This window comes from Salvelinus namaycush, chromosome 3 (genome assembly GCF_016432855.1).
Source record: "Salvelinus namaycush isolate Seneca chromosome 3, SaNama_1.0, whole genome shotgun sequence".
Lineage (NCBI taxonomy): Eukaryota > Metazoa > Chordata > Actinopteri > Salmoniformes > Salmonidae > Salvelinus > Salvelinus namaycush.
The window spans coordinates 86,469,274-86,484,358 of NC_052309.1; positions in this window are offsets into that span (position 1 = coordinate 86,469,274).

Genomic DNA, 15,085 nt, shown 5'->3' on the forward strand with positions numbered 1-15,085 from the left:
TGAAACGGGCCCTGACCCGAGGATCAGAGTGTCCACATCAAACGCTCCCCTGAGACGGGCCCTGACCCGCGGATCAGAGTGTCCACATCCAACGCTCCCCTGAGACGGGCCCTGACCCGCGGATCAGAGTGTCCACATCAAACGCTCCCCTGAGACGGGCCCTGACCCGCGGATCAGAGTGTCCACATCAAACGCTCCCCTGAGACGGGCCCTGACCCGCGGATCAGAGTGTCCACATCCAACGCTCCCCTGAAACGGGCCCTGACCCGCGGATCAGAGTGTCCACATCAAACGCTCCCCTGAGACGGGCCCTGACCCGCGGATCAGAGTGTCCACATCCAACGCTCCCCTGAGACGGGCCCTGACCCGCGGATCAGAGTGTCCACATCAAACGCTCCCCTTAGACGGGCCCTGACCCGCGGATCAGAGTGTCCACATCAAACGCTCCCCTGAGACGGGCCCTGACCCGCGGATCAGAGTGTCCACATCCAACGCTCCCCTGAAACGGGCCCTGACCCGCGGATCAGAGTGTCCACATCAAACGCTCCCCTGAGACGGGCCCTGACCCGCGGATCAGAGTGTCCACATCCAACGCTCCCCTGAGACGGGCCCTGACCCGCGGATCAGAGTGTCCACATCAAACGCTCCCCTGAGACGGGCCCTGACCCGCGGATCAGAGTGTCCACATCAAACGCTCCCCTGAGACGGGCCCTGACCCGCGGATCAGAGTGTCCACATCCAACGCTCCCCTGAGACGGGCCCTGACCCGCGGATCAGGGTGTCCAAATCAAACGCTCCCCTGAGACGGGCCCTGACCCGCGGATCAGGGTGTCCACATCAAACGCTCCCCTAAGACGGGCCCTGACCCGCGGATCAGAGTGTCCACATCAAACTCTCCCCTGAGACGGGCCCTGACCCGCGGATCAGAGTGTCCACATCAAACGCTCCCCTGAGACGGGCCCTGACCCGCGGATCAGAGTGTCCACATCAAACGCTCCCCTGAGACGGGCCCTGACCCGCGGATCAGGGTGTCCACATCAAACGCTCCCCTGAGACGGGCCCTGACCCGCGGATCAGAGTGTCCACATCAAACGCTCCCCTGAGACGGGCCCTGACCCGCGGATCAGAGTGTCCACATCAAACGCTCCCCTGAGACGGGCCCTGACCCGCGGATCAGAGTGTCCACATCCAACGCTCCCCTGAGACGGGCCCTGACCCGCGGATCAGAGTGTCCACATCCAACGCTCCCCTGAGACGGGCCCTGACCCGCGGATCAGAGTGTCCACATCAAACGCTCCCCTGAGACGGGCCCTGACCCGCGGATCAGAGTGTCCACATCAAACGCTCCCCTGAGACGGGCCCTGACCCGCGGATCAGAGTGTCCACATCAAACGCTCCCCTGAGACGGGCCCTGACCCGCGGATCAGAGTGTCCACATCAAACGCTCCCCTGAGACGGGCCCTGACACGCGGATCAGGGTGTCCACATCAAACGCTCCCCTGAGACGGGCCCTGACCCGCGGATCAGAGTGTCCACATCAAACGCTCCCCTGAGACGGGCCCTGACCCGCGGATCAGAGTGTCCACATCAAACGCTCCCCTGAGACGGGCCCTGACCCGCGGATCAGAGTGTCCACATCAAACGCTCCCCTGAGACGGGCCCTGACCCGCGGATCAGGGTGTCCACATCAAACGCTCCCCTGAGACGGGCCCTGACCCGCGGATCAGAGTGTCCACATCAAACGCTCCCCTGAGACGGGCCCTGACCCGCGGATCAGAGTGTCCACATCAAACGCTCCCCTGAGACGGGCCCTGACCCGCGGATCAGGGTGTCCACATCAAACGCTCCCCTGAGACGGGTCCTGACCCGCGGATCAGAGTGTCCACATCAAACGCTCCCCTGAGACGGGCCCTGACCCGCGGATCAGAGTGTCCACATCAAACGCTCCCCTGAGACGGGCCCTGACCCGCGGATCAGAGTGTCCACATCAAACGCTCCCCTGAGACGGGCCCTGACCCGCGGATCAGAGTGTCCACATCAAACGCTCCCCTGAGACGGGCCCTGACCCGCGGATCAGGGTGTCCACATCAAACGCTCCCCTGAGACGGGCCCTGACCCGCGGATCAGAGTGTCCACATCAAACGCTCCCCTGAGACGGGCCCTGACCCGCGGATCAGAGTGTCCACATCAAACGCTCCCCTGAGACGGGCCCTGACCCGCGGATCAGGGTGTCCACATCAAACGCTCCCCTGAGACGGGTCCTGACCCGCGGATCAGAGTGTCCACATCAAACGCTCCCCTGAGACGGGCCCTGACCCGCGGATCAGGGTGTCCACATCAAACGCTCCCCTGAGACGGGCCCTGACCCGCGGATCAGGGTGTCCACATCAAACGCTCCCCTGAGACGGGCCCTGACCCGCGGATCAGAGTGTCCACATCAAACGCTCCCCTGAGACGGGTCCTGACCCGCGGATCAGAGTGTCCACATCAAACGCTCCCCTGAGACGGGCCCTGACCCGCGGATCAGAGTGTCCACATCAAACGCTCCCCTGAGACGGGCCCTGACCCGCGGATCAGGGTGTCCACATCAAACGCTCCCCTGAGACGGGCCCTGACCCGCAGATCAGAGTGTCCACATCAAACGCTCCCCTGAGACGGGCCCTGACCCGCGGATCAGAGTGTCCACATCAAACGCTCCCCTGAGACGGGCCCTGACCCGCGGATCAGAGTGTCCACATCCAACGCTCCCCTGAGACGGGCCCTGACCCGCGGATCAGAGTGTCCACATCCAACGCTCCCCTGAGACGGGCCCTGACCCGCGGATCAGAGTGTCCACATCAAACGCTCCCCTGAGACGGGCCCTGACCCGCGGATCAGAGTGTCCACATCAAACGCTCCCCTGAGACGGGCCCTGACCCGCGGATCAGAGTGTCCACATCAAACGCTCCCCTGAGACGGGCCCTGACCCGCGGATCAGAGTGTCCACATCAAACGCTCCCCTGAGACGGGCCCTGACACGCGGATCAGGGTGTCCACATCAAACGCTCCCCTGAGACGGGCCCTGACCCGCGGATCAGAGTGTCCACATCAAACGCTCCCCTGAGACGGGCCCTGACCCGCGGATCAGAGTGTCCACATCAAACGCTCCCCTGAGACGGGCCCTGACCCGCGGATCAGAGTGTCCACATCAAACGCTCCCCTGAGACGGGCCCTGACCCACGGATCAGGGTGTCCACATCAAACGCTCCCCTGAGACGGGCCCTGACCCGCGGATCAGAGTGTCCACATCAAACGCTCCCCTGAGACGGGCCCTGACCCGCGGATCAGAGTGTCCACATCAAACGCTCCCCTGAGACGGGCCCTGACCCGCGGATCAGGGTGTCCACATCAAACGCTCCCCTGAGACGGGTCCTGACCCGCGGATCAGAGTGTCCACATCAAACGCTCCCCTGAGACGGGTCCTGACCCGCGGATCAGAGTGTCCACATCAAACGCTCCCCTGAGACGGGCCCTGACCCGCGGATCAGGGTGTCCACATCAAACGCTCCCCTGAGACGGGCCCTGACCCGCGGATCAGGGTGTCCACATCAAACGCTCCCCTGAGACGGGCCCTGACCCGCGGATCAGAGTGTCCACATCAAACGCTCCCCTGAGACGGGTCCTGACCCGCGGATCAGAGTGTCCACATCAAACGCTCCCCTGAGACGGGCCCTGACCCGCGGATCAGAGTGTCCACATCAAACGCTCCCCTGAGACGGGCCCTGACCCGCGGATCAGAGTGTCCACATCAAACGCTCCCCTGAGACGGGCCCTGACCCGCGGATCAGGGTGTCCACATCAAACGCTCCCCTGAGACGGGCCCTGACCCGCGGATCAGGGTGTCCACATCAAACGCTCCCCTGAGACGGGCCCTGACCCGCGGATCAGAGTGTCCACATCAAACGCTCCCCTGAGACGGGCCCTGACCCGCGGATCAGAGTGTCCACATCAAACGCTCCCCTGAGACGGGCCCTGACCCGCGGATCAGAGTGTCCACATCAAACGCTCCCCTGAGACGGGCCCTGACCCGCGGATCAGGGTGTCCACATCAAACGCTCCCCTGAGACGGGCCCTGACCCGCGGATCAGGGTGTCCACATCAAACGCTCCCCTGAGACGGGTCCTGACCCGCGGATCAGAGTGTCCACATCAAACGCTCCCCTGAGACGGGTCCTGACCCGCGGATCAGAGTGTCCACATCAAACGCTCCCCTGAGACGGGCCCTAACCCGCGGATCAGAGTGTCCACTGGAGATGATTCGTATTAAACTGTAGGGAAGCAGCATGTGTTTCTCTCTCTCTCTCTCTCTCTCTCTCTCTCTGTGTGTGTTTGTATGTTAGACTCCTCTGAATGGAAAGGGGAGGGTGAAATCTACTCTGAAGATTGATCTGGATCCAATCAAACCAAGAACACAGATCCACAACACCAACCTACAGAGGTTGAATGTTTTACAATGGTGAACATGTTTGGCCAACACAGATTTTCAATGTGAGGAATTTGACATTGTGGAGTAGCAGTTCAGGATGCTGCCACTGGCTGGCATTATATCAACATTCCTCAACCCTGAATCCAACACACTACTCATCTCTGATTCAACCCATAAATGTTTTCATTCTTCATCACACAAATTCAGAGCTGACAGCAACATTCCAGAACACAGGGTCACACAGACATATCCATACAATTATCCTGGGTTGCTAGACCAATGGCATCAAGATGGAACACACGCACACACTGGCAAAAACACACAGCCACACACACAATACTGTAGTGATTTCTCCTGATTTACAGTGTATTGCAATAATATATTCTAATATAGTAATCATACAATTATACAAAAATGAACAATTATTATAGGGAGAAAGGATTAAGCCTCAGAAGTGTTTTGGGGGGTGGGTTATTTGGAGGTTGGGTGCCTGTGGTGGTAACTGTGGTGGTAACTGTGGTGATAACTGTGGTGGTAACTGTGGTGGTAACTGTGGTGGTAACTGTGGTGATAACTGTGGTGGTAACCGTGGTGGTAACTGTGGTGATAACTGTGGTGGTAACTGTGGTGGTAACTGTGGTGGTAACTGTGGTGATAACTGTGGTGGTAACTGTGGTGGTAACTGTGGTGATAACTGTGTTGATAACTGTGGTGGTAACTGTGGTGATAACTGTGATGGTAACTGTGGTGATAACTGTGTTGATAACTGTGGTGGTAACTGTGGTGATAACTGTGGTGATAACTGTGGTGATAACTGTGGTGGTAACTGTGGTGGTAACTGTGGTGATAACTGTGGTGATAACTGTGGTGGTAACTGTGGTGATAACTGTGGTGGTAACTGTGGTGGTAACTGTGGTGATAACTGTGTTGATCTAATGGATCACAGGGGGGTGATGTAGATGAGGGAAGGTTTGAGGTTTACTTCACCTTTGGTTTTAATGGATCAGTGGGATAGACCACGGTGCTATTGTCAACACTAGGGTTATGGGTTCGATTCCCACATACTAAATACAAGGGTTACTGTCAATGCCGACTGTTTGTGAAAGTATTTTTGGATAAAAGCGGCTGCTGAAGTCCTTATTAAAGTTGGTGACGTTGGGGCCTCGAGGGCAATTCAGGTGGATGTTAGAGGGCCTTTTTACTGAACATGTTTGTTTCATACCATTGTATTTTGCTTTTCCTGTTTTGTGTTTGCTTTTCATGTATTGTGTAATTCATGTGTATATAGATATGTATAGTGTTATTGATGTGTTTATGCAGAGCTCCATATTACCTTACCCATCCTCTCCATCTCCCGTCAGACAGACCAGAGGGGGACGAAGGGGGCTTGACCGAGCCAGATGGAGTGTTCTCCTAAATGGAGGCACATACACACCTGTCTGCAATATTGAGATCTCTCTCTCTCTCTCTCTCTCTCTCTCTCTCTCTCTCTCTCTCTCTCTCTCTCTCTCTCTCTCTCTCTCTCTCTCTCTCTCTCTCTCTCTCTCTCTCTCTCTCTCTCTCTCTCTCTCTCTCTCTCTCTCTCTCTCTCTCTCTCTCTCTCTCTCTCTCTCTCTCTCTCTCTCTCTCTCTCTCTCTCTCTCTCTCTCTCTCTCTCTCTCTCTCTCTCTCTCTCTCTCTCTCTCTCTCTCTCTCTCTCTCTCTCTCTCTCTCTCTCCAAGGTCAAGGCGGCCAGACTGCAACCCCTCTCCCTTTGATTGCAACATGAGGAAGTGCAGCTTTTCCCCACCTCCAGAAATGCGCCAGGTGGAGGTTTTTAGTAAGGAGTAAAACATGTCCACATCACCCAGTTTCTTTCTGTAATGTCCACTTCACCCAGTTAAGTCAACGTCTATTGACCAAATTCTTCATTTCTTACAAATATACTGTACAGTCATGACAAAATATCAAAACTGTTCTTTTGACATAGGCTACTTATGTGAGGTACACAGACAGTAGTGGAGGTGATAAGAGATGTTTTAAAAAGTAGCCATGCCAGCTGGGTTTCTTCGCTCATCCTAAAGGGATCCGGCAGCCCCCTGTCTCCGTCTGTCCACATGTTCATCTTTACAGGGCACTCCAGGAAGTGGCGTTGACAGGCTGGATTCAAGGTCGGGGAGGGGGGTGGAGGAAAGGTCAAGCCCTTCCTGCTGACATCAAACGCAGATCCAAGCACACCTTGCTCTTCGTATCTGTCGTCCGCCCCTTATTCACCCCTCGTCTGCTCCCCCCTCTCTGACCATCTGTACCTGCACAATCTGGGCCTCATCGGCCGGGGCCCCAACAAAAGCCATGTGTTAATTACCTTTGAAGGTGTAATGACTTCAGGGCTGCAGCCAGCCGATCTTCATCTGGGGTTCAAAGCCAGGAAGGCCAGGAACAGGCTACGCTTTAGACATGTTACAGTTGTCCCCTCTCTCTCTCTGTCTCTCTGTCTCTCTGTCTCTCTGTCTCTCTGTCTCTCTGTCTCTCTGTCTCTCTCTCTGTCTCTCTGTCTCTCTGTCTCTCTCTCTGTCTCTGTCTCTCTGTCTCTCTGTCTCTGTCTCTCTGTCTCTCTGTCTCTCTCTCTCTCTCTCTCTCTCTCTCTCTCTCTCTCTCTCTCTCTCTCTCTCTCTCTCTCTCTCTCTCTCTGTCTCTCTGTCTCTCTGTCTCTCTGTCTCTCTCTCTCTCTCTCTCTCTCTGTCTCTGTCTCTGTCTCTCTCTCTCTGTCTCTGTCTCTGTCTCTGTCTCTCTCTCTCTCTCTCTCTCTCTCTCTCTCTCTCTCTGTCTCTGTCTCTCTGTCTCTCTGTCTCTCTGTCTCTCTGTCTCTCTGTCTCTCTGTCTCTCTGTCTCTCTCTGTCTCTCTCTGTCTCTCTCTGTCTCTCTCTGTCTCTCTCTCTGTCTCTCTCTGTCTCTCTCTGTCTCTCTCTGTCTCTCTGTCTCTTTTTTCTCTCTCTCTCTCTGTCTCTCTCTCTGTCTCTTTTTTCTCTCTCTCTTTCCTCTAAACTACATAGAATTTGTCTCCAATGGAACCTAGCAGAATTGGGGTCAATTGGAATTAGAATTAAAGGCAGTCAACTCAGGAACTAAACTGAAATTCCAATTCAACAACTGAAAATTGGGCATCTATTTTACATTACTTTTCAATAAACTGAAAAGTAGTATCAAACCGGTAATAAACTGAAAACAGACTCAACCCGTTAATAAACTGAAAACAGACTCAAACCAGTAATAAACTGAAAACTATCTCAAACCGGTAATAAACTGAAAACAGACTCAAACCGGTAATAAACTGAAAACAGACTCAAACCGGTAATAAACTGTAAACAGACTCAAACCGGTAATAAACTGAAAACAGACTCAAACCAGTAATAAACTGAAAAACAGACTTAACCTGGTATTGGACCTATGTGATCATGGTGTTAATTTCTATCTTTTACAGTAAATATCATCCTCACTTTAACCTTACTGTAAGAGGGACCTGTTTGTCTGGACAAGTTCCAAAGAGAACCCCTATTTCCTTTTCCAGGTGCTCTCACTGATCTCCGGTCAGATTAAAGCTAGATATTGAAGATGTGAAGAGATTCCTTCCGCAATCTGTCTATTAGTCACCTCAAAGCAAATGGATGTGGTCTGACATTGGCTACTCTTATGAGTAAAGCCTGAGTAACACTCTTCTTCCCGCAAATAACCCTCCTCTTCCTGCCACAGGAGTAAAGGGAAGTGGGTGCTGTTGTATATACAATAATATATATAATCTTGTTTTGAATAAATGTTTCCTTTAGGTAACCACAGGAGGCCTTAAGAGCAAAGGTAAGATATTTTCAGGAAGGCACAAAACCCACAAGAATTTAGGAGGCTTTACTTATGCAGAAAGCAGTGCAGAAGCATGTCATTCTGGCTTTTTGTGACAGTGTAAGATGCCTTATGCCTCCTGTAGCATGACAGAGTTATTCTATTCTGTTCTATTGTAAACTAGAGTTCATGTGTTCCAGAGCTGGTTCAGTAACCAGTATCCTTACCCCTCCTAATCTCATGCTATTTTACACATTTTGCCTTGAGCCTGAGAGAATTTTGTATTTTTTTACATAATTTCTGGCAATTCTACACATATTGCCATGGGGCAGAGAAAAACATTTGCAGTTTTATAGCTAATTCATGCTATTCTACTCATTTTGCAATGAGGCTGAGATACAATGTTGCAGTTTTACAGCAAATTTCCTGTCATTCTTAATGTTTTGTCGATGACCGCCAGTGCGGTCCACACTACTATTACTACTACTCCACATAGGTGAAGACAGACAGGCCAGTCAGGCCTGTGGGGAGGCTGGACACAGAGGGAACACGGCATGCCTGACCTGACCTGACCTGACCTGGCCTGGCCTGGCCTGGCCTGGCCTGGCCTGGCCTGGCCTGGCCTGGCCTGGCCTGACCTGGCCTGACCTTACCTGGCCTGGCCTGGCCTGACCTGACCTGGCCTGACCTGACCTGGCCTGACCTTACCTGGCCTGACCTGGCCTGGCCTGACCTGACCTGGCCTGACCTGGCCTGGCCTGGCCTGGCCTGACCTGGCCTGACCTAGCCTAGAACACCAACTGAGGATATAAATATCCAACTCATGCAGCAATTTCCTCTGAAAGAAAACATTTCAGAATCTTACTTTGTAATTTATCACTGCCCACTCCGTGGCGCAAAAGAGGAAATTTAGCAGAAATTTGACTGACTTAAATCTGACTTAAGTTTTAATTTTCCCTTCGTGCCCGCTCCCATACCCAATAATTCTGTATTTTCTTTGTGACTATATGTGACTGTGTGACTGACTATGTGACTGTATACAGGTGGACCAGAGAAGCCACATCCCTGAATAGAAGCACCTGCTGCTCATCGTTTGCTGACCTGTGTTCCAAACAAATGCTGTTTTGAATGAAAAAGATTTGTACCTACATACTTAAGGCTGCAAAGCCGAAACGTCTCTGTACGCTATCCCTGATGCAGTGGGAAGAATACAAGTCATTGAAAGATGAAGTAAGCTTTATGCAACATCTTTTTGAGGGTCAGACCCATCACACCATTTTAGTTAACTGAATTCACGGGTTTTACGCACCGACCAAACTTCTGGGAGAGCACGATGGTCCCCTTTTGATTTCTAGACACACTGAAAGGGAAAAGGGAGAGATAGCCAGGGATGATCATTCCAGATTCCTGGGAGAAAACTCCCAGACCTGGAAGCATCTGTGGAAAGTAATCAAGTAGCCCAGTGATGTCATGCTGATAAAAGGCTTGCTGTCAGACAGCTGGCTGGGATCGGTGTGCTCTGGCACAGAACGCTGCAGAGTCCGCCGCTGCAGCACAATAATATGCCAGGGTATGGAGAACAGGCTGTCAATGCTCATTGTCTTCTTTGATTATTGGATCCTTCTTCATCCTCGGACTGAAGGAAGAAAAAATACTTGGTTGGTGTAAAGTGGATGGAACGGTTGGGTGGAATGGGGGGCTGATTGTGCCAACCAACTGTTCAATGTACTGTAACAGAGTTCTGTTCTGACCCGAGCCGGGCTCGAACTTATAATCTTCTGCACAACACATGCCACTCAAGAAACAATGTCCATTCCCAAGCATTTCCTGGGTTCGGCGACAGCACTTTGGGTTGACGTCACTCATGTACTATAGCCAACATGCTACAGGCAAGATTCACATCCACTACACTATGCTCGTATTGACTCCATTTTGTACCTGGGTGTGGGACGTTCTGTTGAATGCATACAGATGATCGGTGGTTAGGCTATGAGCTGACCAAAAGTAGCCTACATGAAAGTGCAATACTGTTAATACAACCGTGTGTTAGTGTGGGTTTTCAGTGAATTTATGTAAATCATGAAGCTCATCTGCATTTCCTATGGTGCAGGAAAATTCTCAGCAACAAAAAAGTGATCAAATTAAGATCCTACATCTGTAGGACTAAACTGTAGTCTAAGGTATGAAATCATCTTAACCTTCTGCAATGCTATAACTTTAAACGATTTTGTCTTTTCGTGGGGGGATGAACTGTACGAGTTTAAACACAGGGATATTATTAATAAGCTCTTATGTGGCTACTGTCATCCTGACCTGTAATTATAAAGTGTAATAGAGGTCTTTTCCATGTGCGCTGGCGCTCTAACATCACGCTACAAACCTGCCTTTCCAAAACAAAGAGACCTGATTATCCCTCCATCTCTATGGAGATGGCTGCATCCCAAGTGGCACCCTGTTCCCTCTATAGTGCACTGGTCAAAAGTAGTGCACTATACAGGTAATAGGGTGCCATTTGGGACATGGAGGGGAAGGTAGAGGGGAAGGAGGGGAGCCTCCTGCCAGATAATAACAGCATGTCGTGGATGATAATTGGTTTCCACTCCCTCCCCTATCCCCACCTACGGTAGGAGAGGTATCCCAGGGGCTTCCGGAGATTCAGGCACCAGGCATGTAGTGTAGTGGAAACTCCTGAAGGAGGAGGAGGAGGAGAAGGGGGGGGGGGCTCCAGGACTCACGCATTGGTGTCTCTGAGCTATCTTTAACACACACGCACACACACGGCATGCATACTTGCAGCTTGCAAACACACACACACATGAAATCTGAAAACACACAATGATTACAGGAAAAAAACTGGGAAAGAAGGCAAACAAATCTACAGAGACACAGATCCGTTCAGAATAGAGAATGTAGGAGTGAGACTTCATAAAAAGGACACCTGCTACAACAGGGCCATTACATCATATTGATGCTGAGAAAGGGACAAAAAGAAACATTGGCACAAGAACCCTCCAAACCCACTTGCAAAATCTTCACTGCTACGCAAAACCTGTCAATGTGACTATTGGGTCACCCCCTGGTAACCAAGGAGACCCAGCAGACCACTAATGGACGCTGTCCTATCTTGAAAAACGTTGTTTTTATCTAACAGGCCCGAGATCATCTGAAAGCAATATAAGGTCTCCTCTTACGAAATAGGAGCCTGTTGGACAGATGTCTCCAGCCTCTCCTCTTACTCTCCATTGAAGTGCACATCTTAGATGGCACCTCTTGACTCAAGTCAGGATCAAGGTTGTTGACTAATTCTCGGGGTAATATAGAGAACATGTGGTGAAGGGGTACATGAAAGGCACAGTGTTAACACCCAAAACTCTCTACATGTTTCTTTCTTTCTTTCTTTATTTTTTAAACAGTGGTTAAAATGTAAAATGGACTTTAAAGGAACCGGATTCCAGAAATGTCCTGAGTTGAGAGAATGTGTTGGAAGGAGCTACGATGTTTTAAAGGAACCTAAAATGTACTGAACACGTAGGTACATCACACATAGGGTTGCAAAATTTCGTGAACTTTCAATAAATTCCCTGGTATTCCTAAAATCCCGGTTGGAAGATTCCCGGAATCAGGAGGGAATAAGCAGGAATCCGGAATCATGCAACCAGGATTTCTGGAAAAGCAGGGAATTTGCAACCCTAATTACACATGCTTCTTTCTCACTAACACTACAGCATGTCAATTTCATTCAGTGTCACAGACATAGAAATTATAAAACATATGGTAATTTCAAAGATAAAGAATTTGCAAACAATAATTCTAAATGTTTCCCTTACACGACCACAACAGCAATAGATCCTAAAGATGTTTTTAATGCATTTTGAGCAAACAATCCTAACAAGATCATGAGTTACAGTTTATGAGGGTATGACAACAAGAACGTGTTCCTCGTCTGAAAGTGCAATGTCTTTCAAAAGAAGCGCTCTGAAATGTGAGCCAGCCGGGAAATGAGGTGTCAATTATCATATTACCCATAAAGTCTATGAATGTTTCAACAACTTTACAACTAATTCGTAACACCTGAATTGTATTAATTAGATTTCCGTTTTTCTTTTAGTTCCAAGAGTTTTATCAGATTTCCACACTTTAACACTCTAAATCACAGGTTAGAAGTGTGACTGTGACCTCCAGAGGGTTTTAGTAGGGAGGCTAAACTCGAAACGTCCAAACCTGATATCAGAGAAACGGCCTTAAGCTGGTACCTACTGTAACAGCTCGTGGACTATGTGGAGAGAAAAAAACGAGGGGTGCCACATTAAAGGAATTTCAAGCAACTATTGTGTGAAATACAAAGGTTTTATAGATGATCTCTCCTTTGTTCTTGGAAGGAGGACCTCCACCTGTTTCTGATGATGTGAGCCCCAGCCTGTCCCTTTCAAGAGCCTGATCCCTCCTGATCTCTTTGATGTAACCTGACCTAACAGTTCCAACTAGCAGGATTTGATGATCACGGATGGACGCCGGACAACAGCATGTGCAAATCAAGACTAACAGTTGTGGATGGGGAGGGGAGGAGGAGCAGGAGGAGGGGGGAGGAGGAAGAGAAGTAGGAGGAGGAGGGGAGAGGGTTGATGTGTAAAGAGGAGGAGGAGGATCAGGAGGATCAGGTGGAGGAAGAGGAGCAGGAGGAGGATGTTGATGTGTGAGGAGGAGGAGGGTTAGCGCAGACTGAGCGCGCTCATATTGTTGTCATGTGTCTTAACTCTGAACCAAACGGCCAGACAGACAGACAGACAGACAGACAGACAGACAGACAGACAGACAGACAGACAGACAGACAGACAGACAGACAGACAGACAGACAGACAGGCAGGCACACAGGCACACAGGCACACAGGCAAACAGGCAGGCGTTCAGATCACGTGATGGGCCCTGCCAGCCCAGAATTAAACAGTAAAACCTGTGGATCTGTGGAGGGCACATGCAACTGATCGCAGATAAAAGACAGGGCTTTGACTTTCATAGGAGGGCTGGAGCCGGAAGGGGGGTTGAGGCTAGGGCTAACGGGGCTACGGGGGCACTTCTGAGGGACTGGCTGTCATCGGAACAGCTGGGTCAATCGAATGTCCTAATTCTGGGATTACAGTTTTTTACAATCGCTAGGACCCATTTCTCAATAGTTAGGTCACTTTTTCAAAACTCTTCACACAGTGAGCACAACAGCAGTCTATGTGGGCTAAACTGTGGATCATTTTTCATTGCTTTGGCACAAAATGCATTCAAATTTCATGAATTTCCAGCAAAACAACAGGTAAGATGTGCATTCTGCAAGGGCATCTGACTGAACTGCACATTACAGAACTAAATTGAGCAAAGCCTCCAAACCCACTTGTGTGTAATTGTTTTTGTATTTCTGCTTAGGATGAGAGACAGAGGGAAAGGGAGAGAGAGGGGGGGGGACAGAGAGAGAGACAGTGAGAGAGCAAGAGAGACAGAGAGAGAGACAGAGACAGAGACAGAGACAGAAAGAGAGAGAGAGAGAGAGAGAGAGAGAGAGAGAGAGAGAGAGAGAGAGAGAGAGAGAGAGAGAGAGAGAGAGAGAGAGAGAGAGAGAGAGAGAGGACAACTGTAACATGTCTGAAGAGTAACCTGTTCCTGGCCTTCCTGGCTTTGAAACCCAGATGAAGATTGGAAAATTAGAGCATGAAAGGCAGTGGAGACTACTGTGAAACCGCAGACAAAAATATGACCAGTCTCCAAACCTGTGACTGCATGTGGAGGACTCAGGTGTCAGTTCTTGGTCCTTTCGGGTTTCAGACTGTGTACAGACCTATACTACACAATGTACAGGTAACTGTCAAAATAAAGGAAACACTGGAGTAAATGAGGGAAACAAAGTATATTGAAAGCAGGTGATTCTACACGTGTGATTCCTGAGTTAATGAAGCAATTAACATCCCATCATGCTTAGGGTCATGTATAAAAATGACACGTTGCCCATTATTTTGGCTACCACGGCTAGAAGAGATCTCAGTGACTTTGAAATAGGGGTCTCAAAGGAGCACAGGAGGTTTAAAAGTGTGTGTGTGTGTGTGTGTGTGTGTGTGTGTGTGTGTGTGTGTGTGTGTGTGTGTGTGTGTGTGTGTGTGTGTGTGTGTGTGTGTGTGTGTGTGTGTGTGTGTGTCAGTCACCAGATCTCAATCCAACTGAACACTAATGGGAGATTCTGGAGCGGTGCCTGAGACAGCGTTTTCCACCACCATCAACAAAACACCAAATTATGGAATTTCACGTGGAAGAATAGTGTCACATCCCTCCAATAGTATTCCAAACACTTGCAGCATCTATGTCAAGGTGCATTGAAGCTGTTCTGGCAGCTCCTGGTGGCCCAACACCCTATTAAGACACTTTATGTTGGTATTTCCTTTATTTTGGCGGTTACCTGTCAATCAGCTACACCTGGGTTGTGTTCATCAAGCAGAAGAAAACGGACTAAACAAAGAGGGAGGGACTACCTGGGCTTGTCTAATACGAAATATATATACATACATTTATCTCCACAACCATTTACTAACATTCACTGGTTTTATGGCTATTCATGCACACAAAAACATTTCTCGAGGAAATTCTATACCCTTCGTCTGTGATTGGTCAACAGTGGGGATTCTTCAATTAAGTGCTTGTTGTCATTTCACTTGAGAAATTTTGCACCAAACATCCTAGTTAGATGTAAAATTGCGCGACTAAGATCTCCTTGACAAAAACGTCAAAATTAATGGCAGATTTATTGAGTAATCTTAGATTAATTATGACTATT